The sequence below is a fragment of the Bombina bombina genome, unplaced genomic scaffold (genome assembly GCF_027579735.1).
Source record: "Bombina bombina isolate aBomBom1 unplaced genomic scaffold, aBomBom1.pri scaffold_511, whole genome shotgun sequence".
NCBI lineage: Eukaryota > Metazoa > Chordata > Amphibia > Anura > Bombinatoridae > Bombina > Bombina bombina.
Window position 1 is genome coordinate 155,906 of NW_026511998.1, and position 18,282 is coordinate 174,187.

An 18,282-nucleotide genomic window follows, 5' to 3' on the forward strand; every position below is an offset into this window, starting at 1 on the left:
ACAGACTTTCAATTACAGCTATCAGGCATTTTCTTTGCCTGGTGCTCATGCCTTTTATGGCTTGAGCGCTGACCCAGTTGTTAATGTTTACTTCATGTGCTATCTCTCTGAGCTTATGGGAAATAGTTAGGGAAATGTCTTCTTAACATGGTCAGAAGGTAAACATTTCATTCTGTGACTGCCAACTGTGTCTACTGGCTGTGGGAGCAGAGTGCGGCTGTTCCCACATTCTGTGGTCATGGGAAGTGGAAGCAGAGTGCAATCGGTTCTTTAGGCCATGCATAGTTAGGGAAGTTGCTTTTGGCACACTTTTCCTTATGTGATGAGCTGATAGCATGTGTTGAATTCTTAGCAATTTGGGTACATAGTCATAATTTGTGTCTCCTTACCTTCTGTGGTTCAAAGAGATTTCTTTACTGGTGGGATCTTCAGGATGTGGCAAACATTCTTTCAATTGCAGCAATCGGGCATTTTCTTTGCCCAGTGCTTATGCTTTCATAGGTGTGAGGAATCAACAAGCGTTCATGCTCCTTGGTGGAGAGGGTGAATCAGTCAAGCTGCTCCGAAGCCTTGGCTTGTCTGAATTGCACTGTGTGCGTTCTCCTTGTGAGTACCCTGTATATTGAATACATGTGAATTTCCAAGTATAAGAGAGACTGCATAATAAGGCATCTCTTCTACTTTTGTCTTTTAGGACATTGTTTGTATTTTTCACCATTCGAAGAGAGCAGACTGCTCATGATATTGGATTGAGATCATCTGGTCACAGATATTTCTCAACTGACTTTTTAATCATTTTACCCCAATTGTGTGATCATTTGTTTTGCCTTTTTTTGATTGTACTATCATATTTTACAGTCTGTTACATATATTTGTGTGCGCACCTTTGATACGATATTGTGTACAATATTTGTTTTTTATGGCTTGAGCGCTGACCCAGTTGTTAATGTTTACTTCATGTGCTATCTCTCTGAGCCTAAGGGAAATAGGTAGGGAAATGTCTTCTCAACATGGTCAGAAGGTAAACATTTCATTCTGTGACTGCCAACTGTGTCTACTGGCTGTGGGAGCAGAGTGCGGCTGTTCCCACATTCAGTGGTCATGGGAAGTGGAAGCAGAGTGCAATCGGTTCTTTAGGCCATGCATAGTTAGGGAAGTTGCCTTTGGCACACTTTTCCCTTATGTGATGAGCTGATAGCATGTGTTGTGGATTCTTAGCAATTGGGTAGGGAGTGACCAAAAGGTAAATGGTCCCTCCTATTTGTTTCTCCATACCGTCACTGATTCAAAGAAATTCCTTTACCGGTGGGGTCTTCAGGATGTGACCGACCTTGATGGAACAGTTGCAAGAAATCATCTGACAAGACTTCAATTTGTGTAATCTGGCATTTTCTTTGCCCGGTGCTTATGCTTTCATAGGTGTGAGGAATCGACACGTGTTCATGCTCCTTGGTGGAGAGGGTGAATCAGCCGAGCGGCTCCTAATCCTTGGCTTGTCTGAATTGCACTGTGCACATTCTCCTTGTGAGTACCCTGTATATTGAATACATGTGAATCTCCAAGTATAAGAGACTGCATAAGGCGTCTCTTCTACTTTTGTCTTTTAGGAGATTGTTTGTATTTTTCACTGTTCAAAGAGAGCTGACTGCTCATAATATTGGATTGAGATCATCTGGTCACAGATATTTCTCAACTGACTTTTTAATCAATTAACCCCAATTGTGTGATCATTTGTTTTGCCTTTTTTTGATTGTACTATCATATTTTATAGTCTTAGGTTCCATATATTTTGTGTGCGCACCTCTGATACGATTGTGTACAATATTGTTTGTTTGTTTTTTATGGCTTGTGCGCTGACCCAGTTGTTAATGTTTACTTCATGTGCTATCTCTCTGAGCCTAAGGGAAATAGGTAGGGAAATGTCTTCTCAACATGGTCAGAAGGTAAACATTTAATTCTGTGACTGCCAACTGTGTCTACTGGCTGTGGGAGCAGAGTGCGGCTGTTCCCACATTCTGTGGTCATGGGAAGTGGAAGCAGAGTGCAATCGGTTCTTTAGGCCATGCATAGTTAGGGAAGTTGCTTTTGGCACACTTTTCCCTTATGTGATGAGCTGATAGCATGTGTTGTGGATTCTTAGCAATTGGGTAGGGAGTGACCAAAAGGTAAATGGTCCCTCCTATTTGTCTCTCCATACCTTCACTGGTTCAAAGAAATTTCTTTACCGGTGGGGTCTTCAGGATGTGACTGACCTTGATGGAACAGTTACAAGAAATCATCTGAAAAGACTTCAATTTGTGTAATCTGGCATTTTCTTTGCCCGGTGCTTATGCTTTCATAGGTGTGAGGAATCGACACACGTTCATGCTCCTTGGTGGAGAGGATGAATCAGCCGAGCGGCTCAGAAGCCTTGGCTTGTCTGAATTGCACTGTGTGCGTTCTCCTTGTGAGTACCCTGTATATTGAATACATGTGAATCTCCAAGTATAAGAGACTGCATAAGGCGTCTCTTCTACTTTTGTCTTTTAGGACCTTTTATTTTTCACTGTTCAGAGAGCAGACTGCTCATAATATTGGATTGAGATCATCTGGTCACAGATATTTCTCAACTGACTTTTTTTAATCAATTTACCCCAATTGTGTGATCATTTTTTATTTTTGCCTTTTTTGATTGTACTATCATATTTTACAGTCTTTCATATATTTTATTTGTGTGCGCTCCTCTGATACGATATTGTGTACAATATTGTTTGTTTTTCATGGCTTGAGCGCTGACCCAGTTGTTAATGTTTACATCATGTGCTATCTCTCTAAGCTTAAGGGAAATAGTTAGGGAAATGTCTTCTCAACATGGTCAGAAGGTAAACATTTCATTCTGTGACTGCCAACTGTGTCTACTGGCTGTGGGAGCAGAGTGCGGCTGTTCCCACATTCTGTGGTCATGGGAAGTGGAAGCAGAGTGCAATCGGTTCTTTAGGCCATGCATAGTTAGGGAAGTTGCTTTTGGCACACTTTTCCCTTATGTGATGAGCTGATAGCATGTGTTGTGGATTCTTAGCAATTGGGTAGGTAGTGACCAAAAGGTAAATGGTCCCTCCTATTTGTCTCTCCATACCGTCACTGGTTCAAAGAAATTTCTTTACCGGTGGGGTCTTCAGGATGTGACCGACCTTGATGGAACAGTTGCAAGAAATCATCTGAAAAGACTTCAATTTGTGTAACTGGGCATTTTCTTTGCCCGGTGTTTATGCTTTCATAGGTGTGAGGAATCGACATGCGTTCATGCTCCTTGGTGGAGAGGGTGAATCAGCCCAGCGGCTCCGAATCCTTGGCTTGTCTGAATTGCACTGTGTGCATTCTCCTTGTGAGTACCCTTTTTATATTGAATACATGTGAATCTCCAAGTATAAGAGACTGCATAAGGCGTCTCTTCTACTTTTTGTCTTTTAGGACATTGTTTGTATTTTTCACTGTTCAAAGAGAGCTGACTGCTCATAATATTGGATTGAGATCATCTAGTCAGATATTTCTCTACTGACTTTTTAATCAATTTACCCCAATTGTGTGATCATTTGTTTTGCCTTTTTTTGATTGTACTATCATATTTTACAGTCTGTTACATATATTTGTGTGCGCACCTTTGATACGAAATTGTGTACAATATTTGTTTTTTATGGCTTGAGCGCTGACCCAGTTGTTAATGTTTACTTCATGTGCTATCTCTCTGAGCCTAAGGGAAATAGGTAGGGAAATGTCTTCTCAACATGGTCAGAAGGTAAACATTTCATTCTGTGACTGCCAACTGTGTCTACTGGCTGTGGGAGCAGAGTGCGGCTGTTCCCACATTCTGTGATCATGGGAAGTGGAAGCAGAGTGCAATCGGTTCTTTTGGCCATGCATAGTTAGGGAAGTTGCCTTTGGCACACTTTTCCCTTATATGATGAGCTGATAGCATGTGTTGTGGATTCTTAGCAATTGGGTAGGGAGTGACCAAATGGTAAATGGTCCCTCCTATTTGTCTCTTCATACCGTCACTGGTTCAAAGAAATTTCTTTACCGGTGGGGTCTTCAAGATGTGACTGACCTTGATGGAACAGTTACAAGAAATCATCTGAAAATACTTCAATTTGTGTAAATGGGCATTTTCTTTGCCCGGTGCTTATGCTTTCATAGGTGTGAGGAATCGACACACGTTCATGCTCCTTGGTGGAGAGGATGAATCAGCCGAGCTGCTCAGAAGCCTTGGCTTGTCTGAATTGCACTGTGTGCGTTCTCCTTGTGTGTACCCTGTATATTGAATACATGTGAATCTCCAAGTATAAGAGACTGCATAAGGCGTCTCTTCTACTTTTGTCTTTTAGGACCTTTTTATTTTTCACTGTTCAGAGACCCGACTGCTCATAATATTGGATTGAGATCATCTGGTCACAGATATTTCTCAACTGACTTTTTAATCAATTTACCCCAATTGTGTGATCATTTTTGTTTTTTGCCTTTTTTGATTGTACTATCATATTTTAGTCTGTCATATTTTATTTGTGTGCGCTCCTGATACGATATTGTGTACAATATTGTTTGTTTGTTTTTTATGGCTTGAGCGCTGACCCAGTTAATGTTTACTTCATGTGCTATCTCTCTGAGCTTAAGGGAAATAGTTAGGGAAATGTCTCTTCTTAACATGGTCCGAAGGTAAACATTTCATTCTGTGACTGCCAACTGTGTCTACTGGCTGTGGGAGCAGAGTGCGGCTGTTCCCACATTCTGTGGTCATGGGAAGTGGAAGCAGAGTGCAATCGGTTCTTTTGACCATGCATAGTTATGGAAGTTGCCTTTGGCACACTTTTCCCTTATGTGATGAGCTGATAGCATGTGTTGTGGATTCTTAGCAATTGGGTAGGGAGTGACCAAATGGTAAATGGTCCCTCCTATTTGTCTCACCATACCGTCACTGGTTCAAAGAAATTTCTTTACCGGTGGGGTCTTAAGGATGTGACCGACCTTGATGGACAGTTGCAAGAAATCATCTGAAAAGACTTCAATTTGTGTAATTGGGCATTTTCTTTGCCCGGTGCTTATGCTTTCATAGGTGTGAGGAATCGACACGCGTTCATGCTCCTTGGTGGAGAGGGTGAATCAGCCGAGCGGCTCCGAATCCTTGGCTTGTCTGAATTGCACTGTGTGCATTCTCCTTGTGAGTACCCTTTTTATGTTGAATACATGTGAATCTCCAAGTATAAGAGACTGCATAAGGCGTCTCTTCTACTTTTGTCTTTTAGGACATTGTATTTTTCACCATTCAAAGAGAGCTGACTGCTCATAATATTGGATTGAGATCATCTGGTCATATTTCTCAACTGACTTTTTAATCAATTTTCCCCAATTGTGTGATCATTTGTTTTGCCTTTTTTGATTGTGCTATCATATTTTACAGTCTTACGTTCCATATATTTTATTTGTGTGTGCACCTCTGATACGATATTGTGTACAATATTGTTTGTTTTTTTTTTGTTTTTTATGGCTTGAGCGCTGACCCAGTTGTTAATGTTTACTTCATGTGCTATCTATCTCTCTGAGCTTAAGGGAAATAGTTAGGGAAATGTCTCTTCTTAACATGGCCCGAAGGTAAACATTTCATTCTGTGACTGCCAACTGTGTCTACTGGCTGTGGGAGCAGAGTGCGGCTGTTCCCACATTCTGTGGTCATAGGAAGTGGAAGCAGAGTGCAATCGGTTCTTTTGGCCATGTATAGTTAGGGAAGTTGCCTTTGGCACAATTTTCCCTTATGTGATGAGCTGATAGCATGTGTTGTGGATTCTTAGCAATTGGGTAGGTAGTGACTAAAAGGTAAATGGTCCCTCCTATTTGTCTCTTCATACCTTCACTGGTTCAAAGAAATTTCTTTACCGGTGGGGTCTTCAGGATGTGACTGACCTTGATGGAACAGTTACAAGAAATCCTCTGAAAATACTTCAATTTGTGTAATTGGGCATTTTCTTTGCCCGGTGCTTATGCTTTCATAGGTGTGAGGAATTGACACGCGTTCATGCTCCTTGGTGGAGAAAGTGAATCAGCCGAGTGGCTCCAAAACCTTGGCTTGTCTGAATTGCACTGTGTGCATTTTCCTTGTGAGTACCCTGTGTATTTAATACTTGTGAATTTCCAAGTATAAGAGAGACTGCATAATAAGGCATCTCTTCTACTTTTGTCTTTTAGGACATTTTTTTTTTTTTCACTGTTCAGAGAGCTGACTGCTCATAATATTGGATTGAGATCATCTGGTCACAGATATTTCTCAACTGACTTTAATCCATTTACCCCAATTGTGTGATTATTTGTTTTGCCTTTTTTGATTGTACTATCATTTTACAGTCTGTCATATATATTTTATTTGTGTGCGCTCCTCTGATACAATATTGTTTGTTTTTTATGGCTTGAGCGCTGACCCAGTTGTTAATGTTTACTTCATGTGCTATCTCTCTGAGCCTAAGGGATATAGTTAGGGAAATGTCTTCTCAACATGGTCAGAAGGTAAACATTTCATTCTGTGACTGCCAACTGTGTCTACTGGCTGTGGGAGCAGAGTGCGGCTGTTCCCACATTCTGTGATCATGGGAATTGGAAACAGAGCGCAATCGGTTCCTATGGCCATGTGTAGTTAGGGAAGTTGCCTTTGGCACAATTTTCCCTTATGTGATGAGCTGATAGCATGTGTTGTGAATTCTTAGCAGTTGGGTAGGTAGTCCCCAAAAGATAAATGGTTTCCATACCATCACTTTTTACTTCATTCTTGTTTTTCACTTCAAAAGAATTCTTCACCGTTTAGATTTTCATGCAAAACAGACGGAGGACATTTCTCAAATCAAGTTTTTATATTTTTTTTTTATTTTATTTTTTTCTAATATGGGAAAGGCAACAACTCTGTACATTTGTATACTTGATGCACCTAAAGCATCAAGTTGTCTGGTTTCTTACGCTAAGTGTGTGTGTGTTTTTTCCACAGATTACAGAGAACCTAATCCAACGCCTTTATGCAACTATTGAATAATTGGAACACAACTTGTGACTTTAGCCCAGTGACATTAAGCTAGGTAAGAATGAACGGTTTTGCGTTTGGTAGTGTATTGACATTCAGGAATGGTTAATAGCATATTTGCTCACTTGCTTTGTAATGGGACTGATCACAGCAGTGACTTATTTAATACTTATTTAATATGCAGCATATTGTTTAAGCACTGGACTGGAAGTGCAGATTTTTGTCTGTTTTTAGAAGGAGAAATAAAATGTGTTGTCCTAATGTAAAAATATACATTCCTATTTTTATAATTCCTTTTTAAAAAGAGGACCCTATACAAGTTTAGTTGTCTAGAACAGTGGTTCTTAAAATGTTGCAGACTGTGGTACAATTGGCAGTGCAAATAAAATGGGTATATTCAAATTATATTACAATATATTTAACCAATCAAGTTAATCCAAACAGCCCATGGTACTTACTGTGTTGCTACTCGTGACTCAAAGTGTAAATATAAAAAGACTGCACATCTTAATGGTAGTAAATTGGAAAGTTGTTAAAAATTGCATATTCTATCTGAATCATAAAGGTTAAATTTTGACTTGTGTCCCTTTGAGCTAGCCAAAGCACAACTTGCGCAATTTAATATAAATTGATTTCTCCAACATAGGTGTGTCCGGTCCACGGCGTCATCCTTACTTGTGGGATATTCTCTTCCCCAACAGGAAATGGCAAAGAGCCCAGCAAAGCTGGTCACATGATCCCTCCTAGGCTCCGCCTACCCCTGTCATTCTCTTTGCCGTTGTACAGGCAACATCTCCACGGAGATGGCTTAGAGTTTTTTAGTGTTTAACTGTAGTTTTTCATTATTCAATCAAGAGTTTGTTATTTTCAAATAGTGCTGGTACGTACTATTTACTCAGAAACAGAAAAGAGATGAAGAATTCTGTTTGTATGAGGAAAATGATTTTAGCAACCGTAACTAAAATCCATGGCTGTTCCACACAGGACTGTTGAGAGCAATTAACTTCAGTTGGGGGAACAGTTTGCAGTCTCTTGCTGCTTGAGGTATGACACATTCTAACAAGACGATGTAATGCTGGAAGCTGTCATTTTCCCTATGGGATCCGGTAAGCCATGTTTATTACGATTGTAAATAAGGGCTTCACAAGGGCTTATTTAAACTGTAGACTTTTTTTGGGCTAAATCGATTGATATTAACACTTATTTAGCCTTGAGGAATCATTTATTCTGGGTATTTTGATTTAATAATATCGGCAGGCACTGTTTTAGACACCTTATTCTTTAGGGGTTTTCCCAAAGCATAGGCAGAGTCTCATTTTCGCGCCGGTGTTGCGCACTTGTTTTTGAGAGGCATGGCATGCAGTCGCATGTGAGAGGAGCTCTGATACTTATAAAAGACTTCTGAAGGCGTCATTTGGTATCGTATTCCCCTTTGGGTTTGGTTGGGTCTCAGCAAAGCAGATACCAGGGACTGTAAAGGGGTTTAAAGCTTAAAACGGCTCCGGTTCCGTTATTTTAAGGGTTAAAGCTTCCAAAATTGGTGTGCAATATTTTCAAGGCTTTAAGACGCTGTGGTGAAAATTTGGTGAATTTTGAACAATTCCTTCATGTTTTTTCGCAATTGCAGTAATAAAGTGTGTTCAGTTTAAAATTTAAAGTGACAGTAACGGTTTTATTTTAAAACGTTTTTTGTACTTTCTGATCAAGTTTATGCCTGTTTAACATGTCTGAACTACCAGATAGACTGTGTTCTGAATGTGGGGAAGCCAGAATTCCTATTCATTTAAATAAATGTGATTTATGTGATAATGACAATGATGCCCAAGATGATTCCTCAAGTGAGGGGAGTAAGCATGGTACTGCATCATTCCCTCCTTCGTCTACACGAGTCTTGCCCACTCAGGAGGCCCCTAGTACATCTAGCGCGCCAATACTCCTTACTATGCAACAATTAACGGCTGTAATGGATAATTCTGTCAAAAACATTTTAGCCAAAATGAACCCTTGTCAGCGTAAGCGTGGCTGCTCTGTTTTAGTTACTGAAGAGCATGACGACGCTGATATTAATATCTCTGAAGGGCCCCTAACCCAATCTGAGGGGGCCAGGGAGGTTTTGTCTGAGGGAGAAATTACTGATTTAGGGAACATTTCTCAGCAGGCTGAATCTGATGTGATTACATTTAAATTTAAATTGGAACATCTCCGCATTTTGCTTAAGGAGGTATTATCCACTCTGGATGATTGTGAAAATTTAGTCATCCCAGAGAAACTATGTAAAATGGACAAGTTCTTAGAGGTGCCGGGGCTCCCAGAAGCTTTTCCTATACCCAAGCGGGTGGCGGACATTGTTAATAAAGAATGGGAAAGGCCCGGTATTCCTTTCGTCCCTCCCCCCATATTTAAAAAATTGTTTCCTATGGTCGACCCCAGAAAGGACTTATGGCAGTCAGTCCCCAAGGTCGAGGGAGCGGTTTCTACTTTAAACAAACGCACCACTATTCCCATAGAGGATAGTTGTGCTTTCAAAGATCCTATGGATAAAAAATTAGAAGGTTTGCTTAAAAAGATGTTTGTTCAGCAGGGTTACCTTCTACAACCCATTTCATGCATTGTCCCTGTCACTACAGCCGCATATTTCTGGTTTGATGAACTGCTTAAGGTGCTCGATAGTGACTCTCCTCCTTATGAGGAGATTATGGACAGAATCAATGCTCTCAAATTGGCTAATTCTTTCACTCTAGACGCCTCTTTGCAATTGGCTAAGTTAGCGGCTAAGAACTCTGGGTTTGCTATTGTGGCGCGCAGAGCGCTTTGGTTGAAATCTTGGTCGGCTGATGCGTCTTCCAAGAACAAGCTACTAAACATTCCTTTCAAGGGGAAAACGCTGTTTGGTCCTGACTTGAAAGAGATTATCTCTGATATCACTGGGGGTAAGGGCCACGCCCTTCCTCAGGATCGGCCCTTCAAGGCAAAAAATAGACCTAATTTTCGTCCCTTTCGTAAAAACGGACCAGCCCAAGGTGCTACGTCCTCTAAGCAAGAGGGTAATACTTCTCAGGCCAAGCCAGCTTGGAGACCAATGCAAGGCTGGAACAAGGGAAAGCAGGCCAAGAAACCTGCCACTGCTACCAAGACAGCATGAAATATTGGCCCCCGATCCGGGACCGGATCTGGTGGGGGGCAGACTCTCTCTCTTCGCTCAGGCTTGGGCAAGAGATGTTCTGGATCCTTGGGCGCTAGAAATAGTCTCCCAGGGTTATCTTCTGGAATTCAAGGGACTTCCCCCAAGGGGGAGGTTCCACAAGTCGCAGTTGTCTTCAGACCACATAAAAAGACAGGCGTTCTTACATTGTGTAGAAGACCTGTTAAAAATGGGAGTAATTCATCCTGTTCCATTAAGAGAACAAGGGATGGGGTTCTACTCCAATCTGTTCATAGTTCCCAAAAAAGAGGGAACGTTCAGACCAATCCTAGATCTCAAGATCTTAAACAAATTTCTCAAGGTCCCATCGTTCAAGATGGAAACCATTCGAACTATCCTTCCTTCCATCCAGGAAGGTCAATTTATGACCACGGTGGATTTAAAGGATGCGTATCTACATATTCCTATCCACAAGGAACATCATCGGTTCCTAAGGTTTGCATTCCTGGACAAACATTACCAGTTCGTGGCGCTTCCTTTCGGATTAGCCACTGCTCCAAGGATTTTCACAAAGGTACTAGGGTCCCTTCTAGCGGTGCTAAGACCAAGGGGCATTGCAGTAGTACCTTACCTGGACGACATTCTGATTCAAGCGTCGTCCCTTCCTCAAGCAAAGGCTCACACGGACATTGTCCTGGCCTTTCTCAGATCTCACGGCTGGAAAGTGAACGTGGAAAAGAGTTCTCTATCCCCGTCAACAAGGGTTCCCTTCTTGGGAACAATTATAGACTCCTTAGAAATGAGGATCTTTCTAACAGAGGCCAGAAAAACAAAGCTTCTGGACTCTTGTCGGATACGTCATTCCGTTCCTCTTCCTTCCATAGCTCAGTGCATGGAAGTGATCGGGTTGATGGTGGCGGCGATGGACATAGTTCATTTTGCGCGCATTCATCTAAGACCATTACAACTGTGCATGCTCAGTCAGTGGAATGGGGACTATACAGACTTGTCTCCGAAGATACAAGTAAATCAGAGGACCAGAGACTCACTCCGTTGGTGGCTGTCCCTGGACAATCTGTCTCAAGGGATGATGTTCCACAGACCAGAGTGGGTCATTGTCACGACCGACGCCAGTCTGATAGGCTGGGGCGCGGTCTGGGGATCCCTGAAAGCTCAGGGTCTTTGGTCTCGGGAAGAATCTCTTCTACCGATAAATATTCTGGAACTGAGAGCGATATTCAATGCGCTCCAGGCCTGGCCCCAGCTTGCGAGGACCAGGTTCATACGGTTTCAATCAGACAACATGACGACTGTTGCGTACATCAACCATCAGGGGGGAACAAGGAGTTCCCTAGCGATGGAAGAAGTAACCAAAATTATTCTTTGGGCGGAGTCTCACTCCTGCCACCTGTCTGCTATCCACATCCCAGGAGTGGAAAATTGGGAAGCGGATTTTCTGAGTCGTCAGACATTGCATCCGGGGGAGTGGGAACTCCATCCGGAAATCTTTGCCCAAGTCACTCACCTGTGGGGCATTCCAGACATGGATCTGATGGCCTCTCGTCAGAACTTCAAAGTTCCTTGCTACGGGGCCAGATCCAGGGATCCCAAGGCGGCTCTAGTGGATGCACTAGTAGCACCTTGGACCTTCAAACTAGCTTATGTGTTCCCGCCATTTCCTCTCATCCCCAGGCTGATAGCCAGGATCAAGCAGGAGAGGGCGTCGGTGATCTTGATAGCTCCTGCGTGGCCACGCAGGACTTGGTATGCAGATCTGGTGAATATGTCATCGGCTCCACCTTGGAAGCTACCTTTGAGACGAGACCTTCTTGTTCAGGGTCCGTTCGAACATCCGAATCTGGTTTCACTCCAGCTGACTGCTTGGAGATTGAACGCTTGATTTTATCGAAGCGAGGATTCTCAGATTCTGTGATCGATACTCTTGTTCAGGCCAGAAAGCCTGTGACTAGAAAGATTTACCACAAAATTTGGAAAAAATATATCTGTTGGTGTGAATCTAAAGGATTCCCTTGGGACAAGGTTAAGATTCCTAGGATTCTATCCTTCCTTCAAGAAGGATTGGAAAAAGGATTATCTGCAAGTTCCCTGAAGGGACAGATTTCTGCCTTGTCGGTATTACTTCACAAAAAGCTGGCAGCTGTGCCAGATGTTCAAGCCTTTGTTCAGGCTCTGGTTAGAATCAAGCCTGTTTACAAACCTTTGACTCCTCCTTGGAGTCTCAATTTAGTTCTTTCAGTTCTTCAGGGGGTTCCGTTTGAACCCTTACATTCCGTTGATATTAAGTTATTATCTTGGAAAGTTTTGTTTTTAGTTGCGATTTCTTCTGCTAGAAGAGTCTCAGAATTATCTGCTCTGCAGTGTTCTCCTCCTTATCTGGTGTTCCATGCAGATAAGGTGGTTTTACGTACTAAACCTGGTTTTCTTCCAAAAGTTGTTTCTAACAAAAACATTAACCAGGAGATTATCGTACCTTCTCTGTGTCCAAAACCAGCTTCAAAGAAGGAACGTTTGTTGCACAATTTGGATGTTGTTCGCGCTCTAAAATTCTATTTAGATGCTACAAAGGATTTTAGACAAACATCTTCCTTGTTTGTTGTTTATTCAGGTAAAAGGAGAGGTCAAAAAGCAACTTCTACCTCTCTCTCTTTTTGGATTAAAAGCATCATCAGATTGGCTTACGAGACTGCCGGACGGCAGCCTCCCGAAAGAATCACAGCTCATTCCACTAGGGCTGTGGCTTCCACATGGGCCTTCAAGAACGAGGCTTCTGTTGATCAGATATGTAGGGCAGCGACTTGGTCTTCACTGCACACTTTTACCAAATTTTACAAGTTTGATACTTTTGCTTCTTCTGAGGCTATTTTTGGGAGAAAGGTTTTGCAAGCCGTGGTGCCTTCCATTTAGGTGACCTGATTTGCTCCCTCCCTTCATCCGTGTCCTAAAGCTTTGGTATTGGTTCCCACAAGTAAGGATGACGCCGTGGACCGGACACACCTATGTTGGAGAAAACAGAATTTATGTTTACCTGATAAATTTCTTTCTCCAACGGTGTGTCCGGTCCACGGCCCGCCCTGGTTTTTTTAATCAGGTCTGATATTTTATTTTCTTTAACTACAGTCACCACGGTACCATATGGTTTCTCCTATGCAAATATTCCTCCTTAACGTCGGTCGAATGACTGGGGTAGGCGGAGCCTAGGAGGGATCATGTGACCAGCTTTGCTGGGCTCTTTGCCATTTCCTGTTGGGGAAGAGAATATCCCACAAGTAAGGATGACGCCGTGGACCGGACACACCGTTGGAGAAAGAAATTTATCAGGTAAACATAAATTCTGTTTTTATTATAAATTATGCAATAAAATGAATATCAGTCCAAAGGGGTTAGAAGTACTGAAGAGCACTGCAGGTCTTGGGCAGAAACTGCTGCTCATCAGGAAGCGCTAGTTGCCCGACCCCAGCTGTGTAACGAGAGCTTTTGATAGGATCAGTAGCAGCTTTCATTCTGAGCCAGCAGTGTTCTAAGAGTCCCAAGCGGTACTTCACTGTAAGTTTACCCCTAAGGTGCTGGGTCGCTAGTCGTAAAGTGACGGTCGCACCAGATTTTTTTTTTCAAAAGTAGATAATCCCTTTTATTGCCCATTCCCCAGTTTGCATAACCAACCGTTATAAAATACACGTTTTACCTCTGATTAGCTCTGCAAACTGCCCCCTTATTTCAGTTTTTGACAGACTTGCATTTTAGCCAATCATTGCTCACTCCTAGGTAACTTCACGTGTGTGAGCTCAATGTTATTTACATGACACATGAACTAATGCCCTCTAGTGGTGAAAAACTGTCAAAATGCATTCAGATTAGAGGTGGCCTTCAAGGTCTAAAAATTAGCTTATGAACCTACCTAGGTTTAGCTTTCAACTAAGAATACCAAGAGAACAAAGAAATTGGTGATAAAAGTAAATTGGAATAAGTTTAAAATTACATGCTCTATTTGAATCATGAATGTTTATTTTGTACTTGACTGTCCCTTTTCAAATTACAACATATTTTTAGATTATAATGGCCTTTTAGCTATGTTATTGGTCAGATGATTGTATTGTAGGATGGAAACTTCTGTTTGGCATGAATGTTTGTCCCATGTGCTCATTTTAATTTTTTTATTTATTGCAGGTTCTCTCATCGCTGTCTCTTTAAAGATGAACAATTGAACTTCTATACACACATGGTGCGCACAGGGATAAAAGGTTATGGCAGAAGTGCAGCATTTTTCTTCGACTACCTTGAACGATAAACATGGATGTAATTTGGATTTATGACCTCTGGCTGCTATTTTAAGTGTTGTGTTGCTGTGTGTCAATAAAGCTTTGACTTCTCTTACATGGGTGTGTTTTATTTTTTTTATTTTTGGCTCTTTACAATATGAAATGTTTACGTTCTAGTTATAAACCTCTTGCTCTCGAGGAACATCAGTATTTGCATTACTAGATTCTGGTGATACATGACATCTAACTCATTGGGGACTTGGATGAAGGCAGAGGCTCATGCTTGAGGTGGAACATGAGCATTTGGAGGGTCATGAGGCACCCACAATTGATAGAGGACAACAGACTTTTTTTAGTAGGTTGAATTGCTGTAATCTGGATCACCAGCAACCTTAGGCAACAGGGTGGTTATTGATAAGGAGTAGCAGGTTTTTAGAGCCCTATTATCCAATAAGCCATAGAGGGTAACTAAATTGTACATATACAAAAAGTCACCCCTTTGTAATAAGGGTAGGTTGTTTGCTATCATAAGTCATTGATGGCTTTCCTCCTTGTCTCCAGCTTGGACAGATTCAGGACACACATCACCGGCCAGCTTAAGGTTTCCAGGTTCCTGGTGTCCCAGTAAGAGAGCTGGGTAAGGTGCAGGGTCACATGTGGGGTAAGAGATCACATGGAAATATTTCATGGATATTTGAGCACCAGATCACTTAAATTGAATAAAGCTTTAGGTGACCCAAGGGAAAACTAATTAGGCAGGGGGGAGAGTAGACCTAAAGAAAAGGACAACTCCTAGTTAAGAATTGTCTGATTCACAGGTAATTATGAAAGGTCTTGTGGGATGTTGAACACCCCCTGTTTTTGTTTTGAAAATGTGCTTGTTTCCCAATCTACAGGGGGGAATTCTGTAACATATATTTCTCTTAAGTGTATCCAGTCCACGGATCATCCATTACTTATGGGATATTCTCCTTCCCAACAGGAAGTTGCAAGAGGATCACCCACAGCAGAGCTGCTATAAAGCTCCTCCCCTAACTGCCATATCCAGTCATTCTCTTGGAAGCCTCAACCAAGATGGAGGTCGTAAGAGGAGTGTGGTGTTTTATACTTAGTTTATTCTTCAATCAAAAGTTTGTTATTTTTAAATGGTGCCGGAGTGTACTGTTTATCTCAGGCAGTATTTAGAAGTAGAATCTGCCTGCGTTTTCTATGATCTTAGCAGAAGTAACTAAGATCCATGGCTGTTCTCACATATTCTGAGGAGTGAAGTAACTTCAGAGAGGGAATGGCGTGCAGGTTTTCCTGTAATAAGGTATGTGCAGTTAATATTTTTCTAGGGATGGAATTTGCTAGAAAATGCTGATACCGAACTAATGTAAGTAAAGCCTTAAATGCAGTGATAGTGTTAGTGTAACTGCCTTATTTCACTGTTATTTCAAATTTTGACAATTTGTGTTTCTTAAAGGTGCAGTAACGTTTTTTTATATTGCTTGTAAACTTGTTTAAAGTGTTTTCCAAGCTTGCTAGTCTCATTGCTAGTCTGTTTAAACATGTCTGACACAGAGGAAACTACTTGTTCATTATGTTTGAAAGCCATGGTGGAGCCCCATAGGAGAATGTGTACTAAATGTATTGATTTCACCTTAAACAGTAAAGATCAGTCTTTAACTATAAAAGAAATATCACCAGAAGATTCTGACGAGGGGGAAGTTATGCCGACTAACTCTCCCCACATGTCAGACCCTTCGCCTCCCGCTCAGGGGATGCACGCTAATATGGCGCCAATTACATCAGGGACGCCCATAGCGATTACCTTGCAGGACATGGCTGCAATCATGAATAATACCCTGTCAGAGGTATTATCCAGGTTGCCTGAATTAAGAGGCAAGCGCGATTGCTCTGTGGTTAGGAGAAATACAGAGCGCGCAGATGCTGTAAGGGCCATGTCTGATACTGCGTCACAATATGCAGATCATGAGGACGGAGAGCTTCAGTCTGTGGGTGACATCTCTGATTCGGGGAAACCTGATTCAGAGATTTCTAATATTAAATTTAAGCTTGAGAACCTCCGTGTGTTGCTTGGGGAGGTATTAGCTGCTCTGAATGACTAACACAGTTGCAGTACCAGAGAAATTGTGTAGGCTGGATAAATACTATGCGGTACTGGTGTGTGTACTGATTTTCCTATACCTAAAAGGCTTACAGAAATTATTAGCAAGGAGTGGGATAGACCGGGTGTGCCTTTTTCCCCACCTATATTTAGAAAAATGTTTCCAATAGACGCCACTACACGGGACTTATGGCAGACGGTCCCTAAGGTGGAGGGAGCAGTTTCTACTTTAGCAAAGCGTACTACTATCCCGGTTGAGGACAGTTGTGCTTTTTCAGATCCAATGGATAAAAAATTGGAGGGTTACCTTAAGAAAATGTTTATTATTGTCTTGAGAAAGGCCTAGGAGGGCCGAAACGCATCGACATACTGGTGAGCAAATTTCTGATTTTATTATACCACATCTAGACGTTATTACACTATTACACTATTGCACTTTATTTCACCCACAGATTAGGAGGAGGACTTTGGACCTACCCGCCACATTATTGTGCTTTTTTTTTTTTTTTTTTTTTTTTCTTCTGCATTTTTATATTCTACATTTTTTATATTCTGCATTCTTATACTCTCCTTCACGTCTAACACAGCTATTGGAGTTTATTTTGGAAGTTAATCATCTAGGATTTCTTTGAACGCACTTACCCACCATATTTTTTGAACACTTTGATATTTATTTGTGGATTAATTTTTTACAATTTTTGTGGAACACTTTTGCAATTTTTGTGGAACACTCTGATATATATATATATTTTTTTTAACACTGATTTTCCAAAGAGACATTTTTTAAGAAACTATTTGAGAGACATACATTTCTTCATTTTTTCAACAAATTTTATTTCCATTTTTACACAATTGGATTTCTCCTACACTTATTTATATTGTATTTCTATCACTTATACTTTGATACTGCATCTGTATTGTTGACATCTGTATTATTGACATTGTACTACGCCAATTTTGGCCATTTACATCACATCTGCTGTTTGTAAATATCTGTGCTTAAACTGCACTTTATAGACCATAATACTATGGTCTTAGACTGTTGTCGGAGCTAACGTAATATTTGTTCCAACACCACAGATATAGGTAACACTATATCCTTAAGACTTACATCTCATGGATCCATAGAGATTTTAGGAAGAATTTTAGAAGCTTTTTAATTTGTATGTATTATATTGTATTTTCATTGTATATTAACTAATAAATACATTCCATTTTTAACATATCCATACCTCACAGTCCTTTTAAGCTTCCCATCGCTCACTATATCACACAATTGAAAATGTTTATTCAACAAGGTTTTATTTTACAGCCCCTTGCATGCATTGCGCCTGTCACGGCCGCTGCGGCATTCTGGTTTGAGGCCCTGGAAGAGGCCATCCATACAGCTCCATTGACTGAAATTATTGACAAGCTTAGAACACTTAAGCTAGCTAACTCATTTGTTTCTGATGCCATTGTTCATTTGACTAAACTAACGGCTAAGAATTCCGGATTCGCCATCCAAGCGCGTAGGGCACTATGGCTTAAATCCTGGTCAGCTGACGTGACTTCGAAGTCTAAATTACTCAACATTCCTTTCAAGGGGCAGACCTTATTCGGGCCTGGTTTGAAGGAAATTATTGCTGACATTACTGGAGGTAAGGGTCACACCCTTCCTCAGGACAGGGCCAAAGCAAAGGCCAAACAGTCTAATTTTCGTGCCTTTCGAGATTTCAAG

The 18,282-nt window shown here is 41.3% G+C and overlaps 1 long non-coding RNA gene across 2 annotated transcripts in view; it reads left to right on the forward strand.

Moving 5' to 3' along the window:
• LOC128644039 (uncharacterized) overlaps window positions 1-14,567 on the forward strand; it is a 33,563-nt gene extending 18,996 nt beyond the window's left edge. For both annotated transcript variants that reach the window (XR_008399913.1, XR_008399914.1), the window contains 2 exons: window positions 7,001-7,088; window positions 14,361-14,567. This is a non-coding gene — a long non-coding RNA (uncharacterized LOC128644039). The remainder of the gene's footprint in view (window positions 1-7,000; window positions 7,089-14,360) is intronic.
• The last annotated feature ends 3,715 nt before the right edge of the window (window positions 14,568-18,282 follow it).